General features: G+C 39.1%; 1 long non-coding RNA gene and 1 pseudogene across 1 annotated transcript in view; both read right to left on the bottom strand.

The window, feature by feature from the left end:
• The window catches only part of LOC148054072 (uncharacterized), a 91,872-nt gene extending 87,066 nt beyond the window's left edge, over positions 1-4,806 (bottom strand). Inside the window, exon 1 of the long non-coding RNA XR_015707707.1 lies at positions 4,677-4,806. This is a non-coding gene — a long non-coding RNA (uncharacterized LOC148054072). The remainder of the gene's footprint in view (positions 1-4,676) is intronic.
• A 411-nt stretch (positions 4,807-5,217) lies between these two features.
• On the bottom strand, positions 5,218-6,817 carry LOC148054073 (uncharacterized; annotated as a pseudogene).
• Positions 6,818-12,058: the final 5,241 nt, after the last annotated feature.

Here is a 12,058-nt window from a genome sequence, read left to right on the forward strand (position 1 = left end):
AGAGAAGGAATGACAAAATACAACACAGGAAAAATAATCTAACATTATAAATGTAGACATATTGCATTTATCAACTATTAATAGCAGCTATCAACTCAAAGCACAAGAAAGAGCATCCAGTTACATAAATGGGAAGATTCCAGAATGGATCATAATAGAAATCGCAAGATTCTGCTCTAGACTTTTTTTTTTCCCTTGTGAATTCCCACTGAATTATACTGCACAATTCAAAATTCAGATAAATACCTTTACCTTACTATCTCCAGTCTTTAACTTCAAAGATGCTGAATGCTTTAATTTAAACCAGTAAGTTTCACCCAGGACCTGAAAGATTTACAATACATTTTTCCTTTCTAAAAAGATTTTGTTCTATACCTTCTTCACAGATTTTTAAAAGAGCCTCAAACTTTGAACTACACTTGCTCTTAACATCTCTAAAGAAAATTACATTTGTTTTCTTATATCTGGTTTATTTGCATTGCTAAATGTATATATATTTGAAATAGCTATTTGTAAACCAAGTGTTCTTACATAATTAGCTAGAAAACACATTATATAGAATACAACATTTCTACTAACACATGAGGATACCAGCAATCTACGCTGAATGTCATCGTTATCCTGGAAAACAGCATAACATATTAAAATACAAATCATATACAGAAAGGTAGAAGATCTAGAGGAAAGTAAATGATAGAAAATCTTGATTAAAAAAAACCCAAAAAATAACATTACTATATGTCTTTTCCATTAAGAGCTATTGGCAAGGAAAGAGAAAATAGTTCCAATGTAGTTACTAACGCTCAGTCGAATTTTCCTCACATCAAAACAAATAGTCTGAACATAAGTAAAACAAAAGGCTTGGTGGAAGAAACTTTACAACCTCAGAAAAAAAAGATATGAAAAGAAATATTATGCGAATGAATATACAAATAGCAACCCCCCTCCCCCAAACACCAAGACAGAATATGAAAGTGAAAAACAGACCAACTGTGGAAAAATGAAAAAGGTTAACTAGGCTAACTGCTGGACAGAAAGCAGCAGTAGAGGGTATGAGGCATGCAATTATTATGCCAGTAAGAGCCCATACTTCTAAGGAAGGAGGATTAACATTCCACATATATCTTATATTCAGTGCTGCTTAGAATACAGAAAAACAGAAGTAATCTCAAAACAGTGATTACATTTTGAAGACAGCATAACTGTCTGAGGAGGGGGAAAAAAAAACAAGCAAAAAAACCACCCCAAACCAAACAAACAGCTTCAAGAACCAATGCACAAGAATAAATTACATAAAAGGAAAATGATGTTAAGTAAAGCTTTAGATATTATTGAGAGGAGAACACACTACACTGAGCACTATCTTAAATGCATTCAAATTCTGTAGAAGTTAAATTGGAAGGCAAATCAGCTAAGGCATTTAAAAAAACATAAACATGCTCCAAAACACTGTTTAAATTCCCAAAAGAGTGATGTAGAAAAAGGCCTCTTCAGACTAAGAAAATGGTCTTCGAATTAGAGGCATATACTGTACTGAAAACAGGGGTTGCAGGGCTCATAGGTTAATAAAAAACAAATAATTTAGGTGTTCCAAACTGTGTGGGTGTGATGGTTTCCTCCTTGAAGAATTTTTCTCAGGAGATTTTAACTCAAGATAGTTATAATGGATTCAGTTTATTTGACAAAATCCCTTCCCTAGTCCAGTATATAGGCAAAAACTGAGCATGCCCATTCTGCCCAAATTCCTATGAGCCTTTCTCCCTTAGTATTTCCTTAAATATTAAATTATTTCCTTTGTATTTCCCTAAAACACTGAATGTATTTGATTGCATTAGTGATGAGCATTTGGGGAACTAGACTGCACTAAGAGAAAAAAAGCTCGTTAGTTTTGAATGACTTTCTGGCTGGCACTGACAGCTAATTTGCTTTGTTTCTTGTTGATGAAGTCTTCACACACAAATCTGACTGAAGAACGAGATTGTTTTTCTTTGCATCAGCCATTAGGTTGGCAATCATGGATGTCTGCATCAAAGCATATCACTTCTCCAGTTCAAATCAGCAAAGTATCCAAGCAAGTCTTCAGAAAACCATCCATGGAGTAGGTTAGAGAACCATCCCCCTAAGATCTTTTCATCCAATTAGCAACAGGTTCAGTGATTTTAATGAATTTTTTTGAATTAATAATAATTCAAAGTCTATGTTACGCTGTGCTATTTAAAAAACTGAGCATTAGTATTTTCCTGAGACTACATAACACTTTGCACACAAGAAGTCCTTCATTTACTGTCCCAGCAACATCTAACTTCAATATTATTATTTCTATACAGAACATTAGATGAATTACAGATATTACAGGATTGACTTCTGAAAGCTGTGACAGTAAAAGGAGGTACAACTTTGTGCCATTTTCCAAATGGGGCAAGAAGGCAATGAACTGAGATCTCATCTCCCACTTAGTAAAGATAAGAGTGGGATGTAATCAATCTCCCTATGGGGTACATCAGATTAAGATCAAAGGGGAAGACTTCTTGTAAAGAACATCTCCACAGTTCAAGTTACTGTCACCTGCATGAACTGAAATGACTCAAGAGCAGTCTTGCATGATACAGCAAAAGCAGGAAGAGTAAATCACTAGGAAAACAGAATGCTTTCTAAAAAGCTGATTAGTCATGGCTATAAAATAGTTAAGGCTCATTTGGATCTCAAGTTCTCCTTCACTCCAATAAATAACTTAGATTGGAACTAACACTCAGCAGCACTCTCCATTAAACCAGTGAAAAATCAATTTAAATTAATTAAAGCAGTCAAGCAATTAAAAGCTCTTTGAAGCAACACCTCTGCTGATCCTATATACATCACAGTTTTCTTAATTGTTTTTGCTGCTGTCTTAGATCTCACTCAGCCATTTTTCTGTAGCTCCATTAGCAATAAACAGCAGAGGTAAGTAATAAAAATAGCATATTGTAATTCTTAAACGTACTGTGATTTTTAAAGTTAAATAATCTGTTTTAAACAGTGCAAAGTCTGACGCAGCTGTACAGATTAACTATGCACTTTGGGCTATAGAAAATTTTAAAAATTACTTTTACTTCGCATGTTGTAGTACAATTTCCATAAAAACTTATGAAAGGCTTCTAAAGACCAGGCCAAACTGCAGCACATAAAGTGTAAGTAAATACAAACTTATGTATTTATCATATTTTCTGGAATACACACCAAAGTGTAAGATGCTTCCCTCCTCCTCACAAGAATTCAGAAATGAAGATAGCATATTCTGTACAGAAGAGATATGGTTCTCCATCTCACATCTCAAAAGAGTCATGATACAGTCCCATATCTGTCTGGATAACCACACAGAGAGCCATTTTTTCATACACTCATCACCATGGTTTGCTCACATCATAATATTGCTGCTACTGAAGCTGCCCCTACATTCCTTTCTACCCTTGGTGTAAGGCTTAAAGTCTAAAGCAGAAGGTTAGTGGACAAAGTAGCATTAAATTTTATTACTTCTGAAGATGAAAACTAAGAGAACTATGTTCCCTTATCAGTTATGTTCTCCACGTGGGGGGAAAATGCTTGTTATTGTTTTGCTGGAGTTGGAAATGTCTGGATTTTAAAATAATAAAGGCAGGAGATAAACAACTAAGAAAATATTTTTAATTATATTTTTTTCCTTTTAAACAAAAAAGACCAGAGAAGTGACTTGTTTCAGAACCCAATGCGATAAAACATGGAATATCTCTAGAGTTTGAACATGTTACTTCTGTTTGCCTTAAGCCCTGAAATTTCAGTCTGTTCAGAAATTCACCTTTTAGTTCACTGCACAGCCTACTGCTACCTGAGCAATCTGATCTAAGATGGCCCTGCTCTAAGCAGGGATCAAAACAGATGACCTCCAGATGTCCTCTTCAGCCTAAATTCTGTGACAACTTGAAAAGGATGCTTTACAATGCATTTAGAGGATATGAATATTCTTGGCAGGGACCCACACTTATAACTACAATTCTATGAACCAACATAAATCTGTTCAAAAGCTAGTAAGACTAGAATTAAATCCAAAATCACAACAAGGACATACAAATAGCATCAATATCACTGCCCTTAAGAGCTACTGGGAGATGCATTAAATTAACAACGGATATTGGGAAAAATGCAGAAGCTTCAATCAGTGACTCATGTCCATTGCTCCTACATGTTGTCACAGATGAGTGGAATGCACCTCACTCAAAAGAGAGAAGCAGGAATATGTTTTATTGAGGTAAAATAATAATTTGACAAGGTTCAATAAATTCGATGGAATTTAACAAGGTTTAACAGTGATTTGACAAGGTTCAATAAGTTTGATGGCAAAGTTCACCTTATTAATTACTGCATGGAAGAATCATACAAAGGAAAATTGAGTTACACTTGAGTTAGAATGATTCACACAGAGACCAGAGATGCAAAAGGGTAAGGAAGACCTTCCCATTGAGTCACAAGGTTCGGAGTGGACCCCCTTGCTTTCTAAATTCCTTATGGAGCCTAGGTGTGGCTAGGTCCAATCTTAGTCTCAGACTTGGACAATGGTTTATGCCTAATGGAATTATCTATACAATGTTTATAATAATATTAAGTAGCTACATGGATTAGTAATGTTTCATTAGTATGAATTCAGCATGCTATCAGTCACTTACCGAGGGTCTGTCATGGGTAAGGGATCTCTCTGCCTTGGATAAGGAAGGATCTCTTAGTCTCAAATAAGGAATCTCAAACCTTGAGAGGCGTCCCTGCTCAAGGGGAGAGTCACCTGGCATGCAGTCCAGCTGCAATTCAGGGAGAGCTCAAATTGGGCCCATCCTGACTGCAATATTTATAGAGTGAAGTAGTTGGCTGCTTGTCAATAGTATAGATGAGATAGATGTTTTCATTTTAGCTCTGGTATCTTGTTCTGTGCTTTGGTTATCTTGCATGTGAGCCAGGAGCTTTCCAGCTCACAGGTTCACCACAGGGCGTGAGGCTTGTTGCTCCTTAGTCATCCTGAACCCAAGTACGGCTAAGGGTCAAGTATATCCGTCACACTCAACCCCGTGACTACAGTCAACTTCACATCACAGAGTGGTGGTGCGGTCACCTCTTGCCTCTATGCTATAAACATTTGACATACCATGTTGGCATGCTTGCAGATCCACAGTAAGCAAACAGCTTTTAGTGTAAAATATTACTATTAATTACATATTATTTTTGTGCATTATTGGGTGATTTCACATGATGAATGAGGAGTATTTGCTTCATCACATACCAAACCTTTACATACAGAATAATTATAAGTAATAAGCATAATAATGTTAAAGCTAATAAAATCACAACCAGATGAAGCATTAGATTCAAAGTTCCTGTTGCTGTCAGTGACCATCCGAATAAGGTATCCTACCAATGATGTTCTCCATCCTTTTTCACTCTTTCCAGAACATGGTGTATTTCTTTTGCATCATGATGAATGGTAACCAGGGTTCTTTTTGTCCATTTTCTTGAACTTGTTTCAGCAATCAGTAGAGATCATCATGCTGTAATAGCTTTCTTACCAGTGTAAGATTCATTCCAATGGGGGTAGGTAACAAATCTTGATAGAATGTGTAGTTAGATTGTAGTAATTGATGAGATGTGACAGGAGCTGAATAGTTAAAGTTGCATCCCATAATTTCAGTAAAATTGCATATAGATATTTGAGTGATTGCTTATATCTACAAATATAAAATCACAAAGGGTTCTCATACAAACACATCCATTTCCAATATACACAAGTACAGTTTCAGAGGTTTCATCAGGATGTATCTCAAAATGGCAAACATTTTGTTCAGTGTCAAGACAAATGTCTTGGGCTTTAATGGCATTGCTTTCACAAATAAGTCCTTGTTGTTCTCGCACAACACGTGTCAACATCAGCAGTTTGCCATTTGTCTCCCTTTTGTTGGGCCCATACTCTGTGTTCCATTGGATTTAATTCCAGTGCAATGATTGGGTATATGGTATATACCAAAGCATTGCATGTTGTTAGAATAAAAGCTGCGGCTTTACTGTTGGTAGAGTCATAGGTAAAATTGACTAGATGCCACCAGGATTGGAATTTTCCCTTTCAAATTCAGTTGCATTATCCCAAATTACCTTTCGAATTTCAGTGGGTAAGGTGCCCTCCTCACCTTCTCTTACAGTTGCTGCCACAGTAGATTGTATCCACAGTTGAGCCTGAATATAACTAAGAGCGAGAGACACATTATTTTGGGCTGCACCTAGTGCGTTCACAATTAGTTGGTGGTCTTTTTTATTAATTCTTTCCCATTGGGGAAATATATGAGATAAGAGCCATTGATTAGTTCCCAATGCCGATAGAGATGATCGCAATGGGCGTTCTAATTTCTGTAAATCACTTGTTGCTGAGCTTATTTTGTTTGCTAAAACTTCAGCGTCTATGCTGTTTAATACTCCTAATCCTGTTCCTAAGATACCAGTCACATCTCTCCTTGCTCATTTTGGAGAGGTGAGGGTTCGTCCATGCAACCACGGTAACCATCCTGCATAGGACATATACTTAAGAATGGTGAGCAATAGGTTTAATTGCAGAGATATTAATTTACATTGATAGTTCCACTCATTTGAGGGACCATGATGGATTAAACAACACTGTGTATTTAATAGCATAAGGTCCAATTTCAGAAATTTGTGGGGATAAGGTTTGGTCGGTTGTGGGAGTAATAGGGTAGGGAGTAGATTGATAGGTAGTAGGGGTAGCTGTTGGTGTAGTAATGGTAGTGGGAATCAGGGAAATATTAAATTGCATACTGCCCACTGTGGCACATGAACCATGACCTTGATGGTTAATTGGCACACAAACTCCCATAATGAATCCCAACAGTTCCATTTCCAGTGGGCATTGCCATCCCTCGTTGGGTTTATCTGGTATTGTTACATGTGTGCAATTGTGTAAAAGGACAAACTTAATAGGTCCTTCAGTGGTATTGTGATCATATTGTAGGGCAGTGCCCCCACCTATAATGCGAGTATTAGTCTCTCCAGTCCAAGTCCAGATTCCTGTATACAGACTACTAAGCAAAAGGTGGATACCTTGGTTCTTGCTGCCCCACTGGTGGGTTTTGGATATGTTGGGCTTCACTGTCCATGTTAAGGCAGAGGTTACCAGCTCCTGTGGATTTGCTTGATTACTGCATTGTGCATATTTAGGCTTGAGTACAGAATCCTTGGTAAGACTCCTTAGTAAAACTGGGGGAATAATCAAAGTAGGCACTGACGTCGTCATGACAGGTTTAGTGATTTTGAGAGATATTGTTCCTAGTATTACGTTGCATCCCTTTAGAGTGTTCCATCTGCATGATACTTCAACATCATAATGTCCCTTCACTATGTCATGTATTGAGCAATGACTTAGGTTACAGCATTTTCTATATGGCGTGTAAGAGTTATTGTGAATAATCATAACATATATATATCCCTTATTAACAGGTGGTCGTGTTTTACAAGTCACGTTTATATTACTGTCTGTTAGTAACAAGACGGGTGGCTTACAATCGCGGCTGATTTCTTGATTGACATTTAAGTCGAGACAGGGGGGCATTCATGGGGAAGCAAGTATTATCGAAATCTTCAACAGCAGTAGAATAATGTATCTCACTTTCATCTTGGAGGAGGCTGCAAAACAAAAAGGTAAAATAGACTGGTCTCGGTGGGGTTTTCCGGACAGGTTACCCCATTAGAAAGAAGGAAAAATCCACCGTGCACTTATTCTATGTTTTGCATCACTGCTATCAGTAGCTTCCCAGGCAAGTGGGCCATGAGGTTTAGTTAGTCTCATAGGTACAGTTCCAATTTGTGATAAATTTACCATGACAGGTTGTCCTGGCTGTAATGCTATCGGATATTTTCTTTCATCAGAAGATGGAACATCAAGCTCAGCTTTTGCAACAAATGCTTGGCTCACAGGGCCAATATCGATTATTCAGTTGATGAAGTACTTTGGAAAGTCGAGTATCCCACTGGGCCTCATGTGACTTAAGACTCATTTTCAATAAGCCATTAGCTCTTTCTACCATCCCATTTGATTGAGGATAATATGGAGTGTGGAATACCCATTAAATTTCTTCTTGTTTTGCCGATTCTTGCACTTCCTTACATGAGACGTGCGAGCCATTATCACTTTGGATGACATCAGGAGTAGGTAGACTTGAGAACCAAAATGATAGCCCTTGTACTGTATTTCACCCATTGGCCTTCTGGCACTTAGTCACCATAAGCAATATCGATATCCCCCAGAGGGTTTGAATGGCCCAATATAATCAATTTGCCATGTAGACCACAAAGATTTTCCTTCATTGATATGTAGGGGTGGTGCTTTAGCAGGGTGATTTGTTTGTAATTTTAATCTACATTGAGGACATTCTGTAAGAATAACTTCACAAGTTTTCCTGTTTAGGGGCCAACCCTTGCTCTGTGCAGCAAAGCATTTCTTTATCTGTGTGACCTAATTTTTGATGCAGCCGTTCCCCCAGTCAATACCACTTGGGATTTAAGGAGTTCCCTACTGTTATTTTCCTAATTTTAGTCAAATCTTCCACCTTTTGGTTCCAGTTTGTGGCTGGTTTATTGTCCTTAGCGTGAGCTTTCACCCATCCCATCTTGAATGGTGTTTTTCTGGCTATATTTAGTAATAGTTGCCAATCTTGAGTTCTCCAAACTGGAGATCTGTTTACTTCCCAGTTCAGGGCTTCCCATTGACAGAGCCATTGTGTGGGGCCAGCCCACACAGCATAGGAGTCTATATATATGATTTTTGCTCCATTCTGTGCTGTTAAAATAACTGCTCTTAATTCTCCTACTTGTGCGCTGCCTTCACCTTCTTCTGTTGTTTGTTTGCCAGTGGTAATGTTTAATGCAGTGGCCTAATACTGCCATTTACCGTTTATCCTTTTTGCTGAGGCATCGGTGAACCAAATGTTTTCTATTGGTGTTCCCTCAGTGAGGGGAGGTGCATTCAAAATTGGTGAGGGCTTAAAAGGTTGTTGTAACGCTAATGGATCTGCATTTATAGGCATCTGTAATTTGGAAACTTTAATGTGTCCTTCGGTTAATTTCATTTCCTCTGCAATTCCTGTCAAGTAGGCATACCATTTTCTGACCGTAAGTTTTTGTGCAACTCCTCCTGGGGGAGCAGTCCTCTTTAGGATTGCTTCTAGCAAATTAAACGGTCCTCTGGTTTGCACAGGCTGTCCCTGGTGTATTTTCTCAACTTGTTTAACTGCTTGGACTAAAGACAAAAGTCCCTTTTCCCATTCAGAGTAACTCTGTTCTGTCTCTTTAAATGCAGTCGAGCTGAATAATAAAGGTCTCTGGTACCTCGGGGCCAGTTTGGAATAGTTTACAGTAAGTACCATGTTCAGCGAAACCCCATTCGGCTATAATAGGGTCACGAGGGTGCACTGGTCCCAATGACTGATATGTTTTTAATTCTTCAGAGTTTTTATCGCCTCCTTATGTTCTGATTTCCACTCCCAGAGTTTGCTCTTCCGTAAAAGCAAATATAATGGATGAGCAATGATAGCAAATCCAGGTACATGCTTTCTCTGATATCCTAAAGTTCCCATCAACTGTTACAACTCTTTCCTAGATTGGGGCACTTGCAGCTGTTTGATTTTTCTTAAGGTATCTGGAAGAATCACTGCACTGCCCACTATCCACCAAGTACCTAAACACTTTACTTCTCTACTTGGTCCTTGACATTTCTCAGGTGGAATCTCAACTTCTGCTTTATGTAGTGCTTGCCACACTGCTGCTGCTGCTTCCCCCACCTTCTCAGGGGAAGTTCCTCCAATCAGGATATCACCTATATATTGGTACAGTTTCACATCTTGAGGGAGCGAGACTGTCTGTAAAAGTTCAGCAAGTGCAGCATGAGCAATCGTGGGTGAATGTTCATACCCCTGTGGGAATCTGTTAAAGGTATGTTGTATCCCCTCCCAAGTGAAAGCAAATTTCTCTTTATCTTCTTCCTGCAAGGGGACCATAAAGAACATATCTTTCACATCTAGTGCCGTCATCCATGGGTGTGCAGTTGCTTGTAGCGTGGCTGTTAAAGTTGCAGTATTGGGTACTGCAGCCGTTAGGGGAGCTGTGTTGGCATTTAAGCGCTGATAATCAATTGTCAGGCGCCATCTCCCGTCCGGTTTTCAGACTGGCCAGACCAGTGAATTGTACGGGGAGTGGGTTCTGGAAATAATGTGCCGTTTTTCCAAGTCTGCTATTACCTCAGAAATTCTGTTTCGTGCTGCAGCAGAAATCGGGTATTGTGGTACATTAGTAATCTTTGAATCATGGAGTGCAGGGGCTGCACGGAGTACATGCACTGTAGCGTCCCAATTTCTATCAGGGTTAGGGTCGACATTTGAACCAAAGGACCACACACTGCCATCTGGCAGGTGCCAGGTTCATCCATTCAAAACATCGAAACCCAAAATATTTTCATTGTGATCTTTAACTGCAAAGCGAGTAGATGACATGCGCTTCTTGCCAAGGAGCCATAAATTAACTTTCGCGGTTTGGCGTATAACACTTGCTCCATTCACTCTGGTAATTTTAAATCTTTGCCATACAGGTTGTACACCCAGCATCTCGGCATCCTGTTGTGTTAATATTGAAATTTGTGCTCCCGTATCTATTAGGAATTTTACCAATTGTCATCAAGGACCAACTGGAATCAAAATATATGGGCCATTATTATTTATCCATTGATAAGATTCCACTTGCCGGACAGGCAGGCCCAGTTGCCATCCTGGCATTTCTTGTTTTTTGGCCTCATGCTTTGCAATCCATCCCTAAGGGGAAGGAAAGGATTATCTCTCTTTCTTGGAGCTGGGGATGGCACCAGAGTATTTGGAGTACGCTCTCTCCTTTTGCCATCATCACGTTTCTGGAACACTTGAATTATTAGACTCAGGATAATGCCAGTAGGCTGTCCCTGAATCATGGATCTGGGAATGCCTAGTGCTAATGCTTTCTTCCACAGTTCATTTCTCCGCTCCTGAGACTCTGCTCGCAGGTCTTTAGGCATATTTTCCCTTGGTCTAGTTCCTGTTTCCTATGGGGGTGTTTGTTTTACTGGTCACACTCGATCTCCTGCTTGGGGTCTTGGATCCGATCTTTTGGCTAACAGACTGTTCCACCCCATTTCACAGGCATGGTTTATAATGTTGTGCATTAATTCTGCCCAGGTAGGGAGTTGGTTACAGGGATCGTTATCACCTAATACCTCATTGTGTTCTGTGTCTCTCTTAATTTCATCCCGTTTTGCAATTAAGTAGGGTTTAAGAACTGCCAGGGCTCCTCTAAGTAGTGGTTTTAACATCGCATAATTAACCTTAGTCAGCCTGAACCAAAGTACGGCTAGGGATCTGTTGTGGTTTAACCCCAGCCAGCAACTAAGCACCACAGAGCTGCTCGCTCACTCCCCCCTCCCTGGTGGGATGGGGGAGAGAATCGGAAAGGTAAAAGTGAGAAAACTCACGGGTTGAGATAAAGACAGTTTAATAGGTAAGCAAAAGCCACGCATACAAGCAAAGCAAAACAAGGAATTCATTCACTACTTCCCATCAGCAGGCAGGTGTTCAGCCATCTCCAGGAAAGCAGGGCTCCATCACACGTAACGGTTACTTGGGAAGACAAATGCCATAACTCTGAACACACACCCCCTCCTTCTTCTTCCCCCAGCTTATATACTGAGCATGACGTCATATGGTATGGAATATCCCTTTGGCATCTGTTTTTTAAAATTAAAACCATTCCATAGGGTCTAGGGACAAAGCAGAAGCCATACGCACTTCTGTAGAGCCATGGGCAATATAATAGCAAGACTTGCTTGAATAAATGAGAAAAAAAATAGACACAATTTAGCATGCTTTGGTCCCCTGTTTTCTCTGCATTGCAGCAAGAAGTTTTTCTTTTTTAAGTTTTTAGTTCTTAAGATAGATAATTTACCTGAAACTGTTTGAACCCTTTAAAAATGAGGTTATGTAGT

The sequence above is a fragment of the Nipponia nippon genome, unplaced genomic scaffold, assembly GCF_047370975.1.
Source record: "Nipponia nippon isolate SJK-2023a ecotype South Korea unplaced genomic scaffold, ASM4737097v1 scaffold_34, whole genome shotgun sequence".
In the NCBI taxonomy this organism is placed as follows: domain Eukaryota; kingdom Metazoa; phylum Chordata; class Aves; order Pelecaniformes; family Threskiornithidae; genus Nipponia; species Nipponia nippon.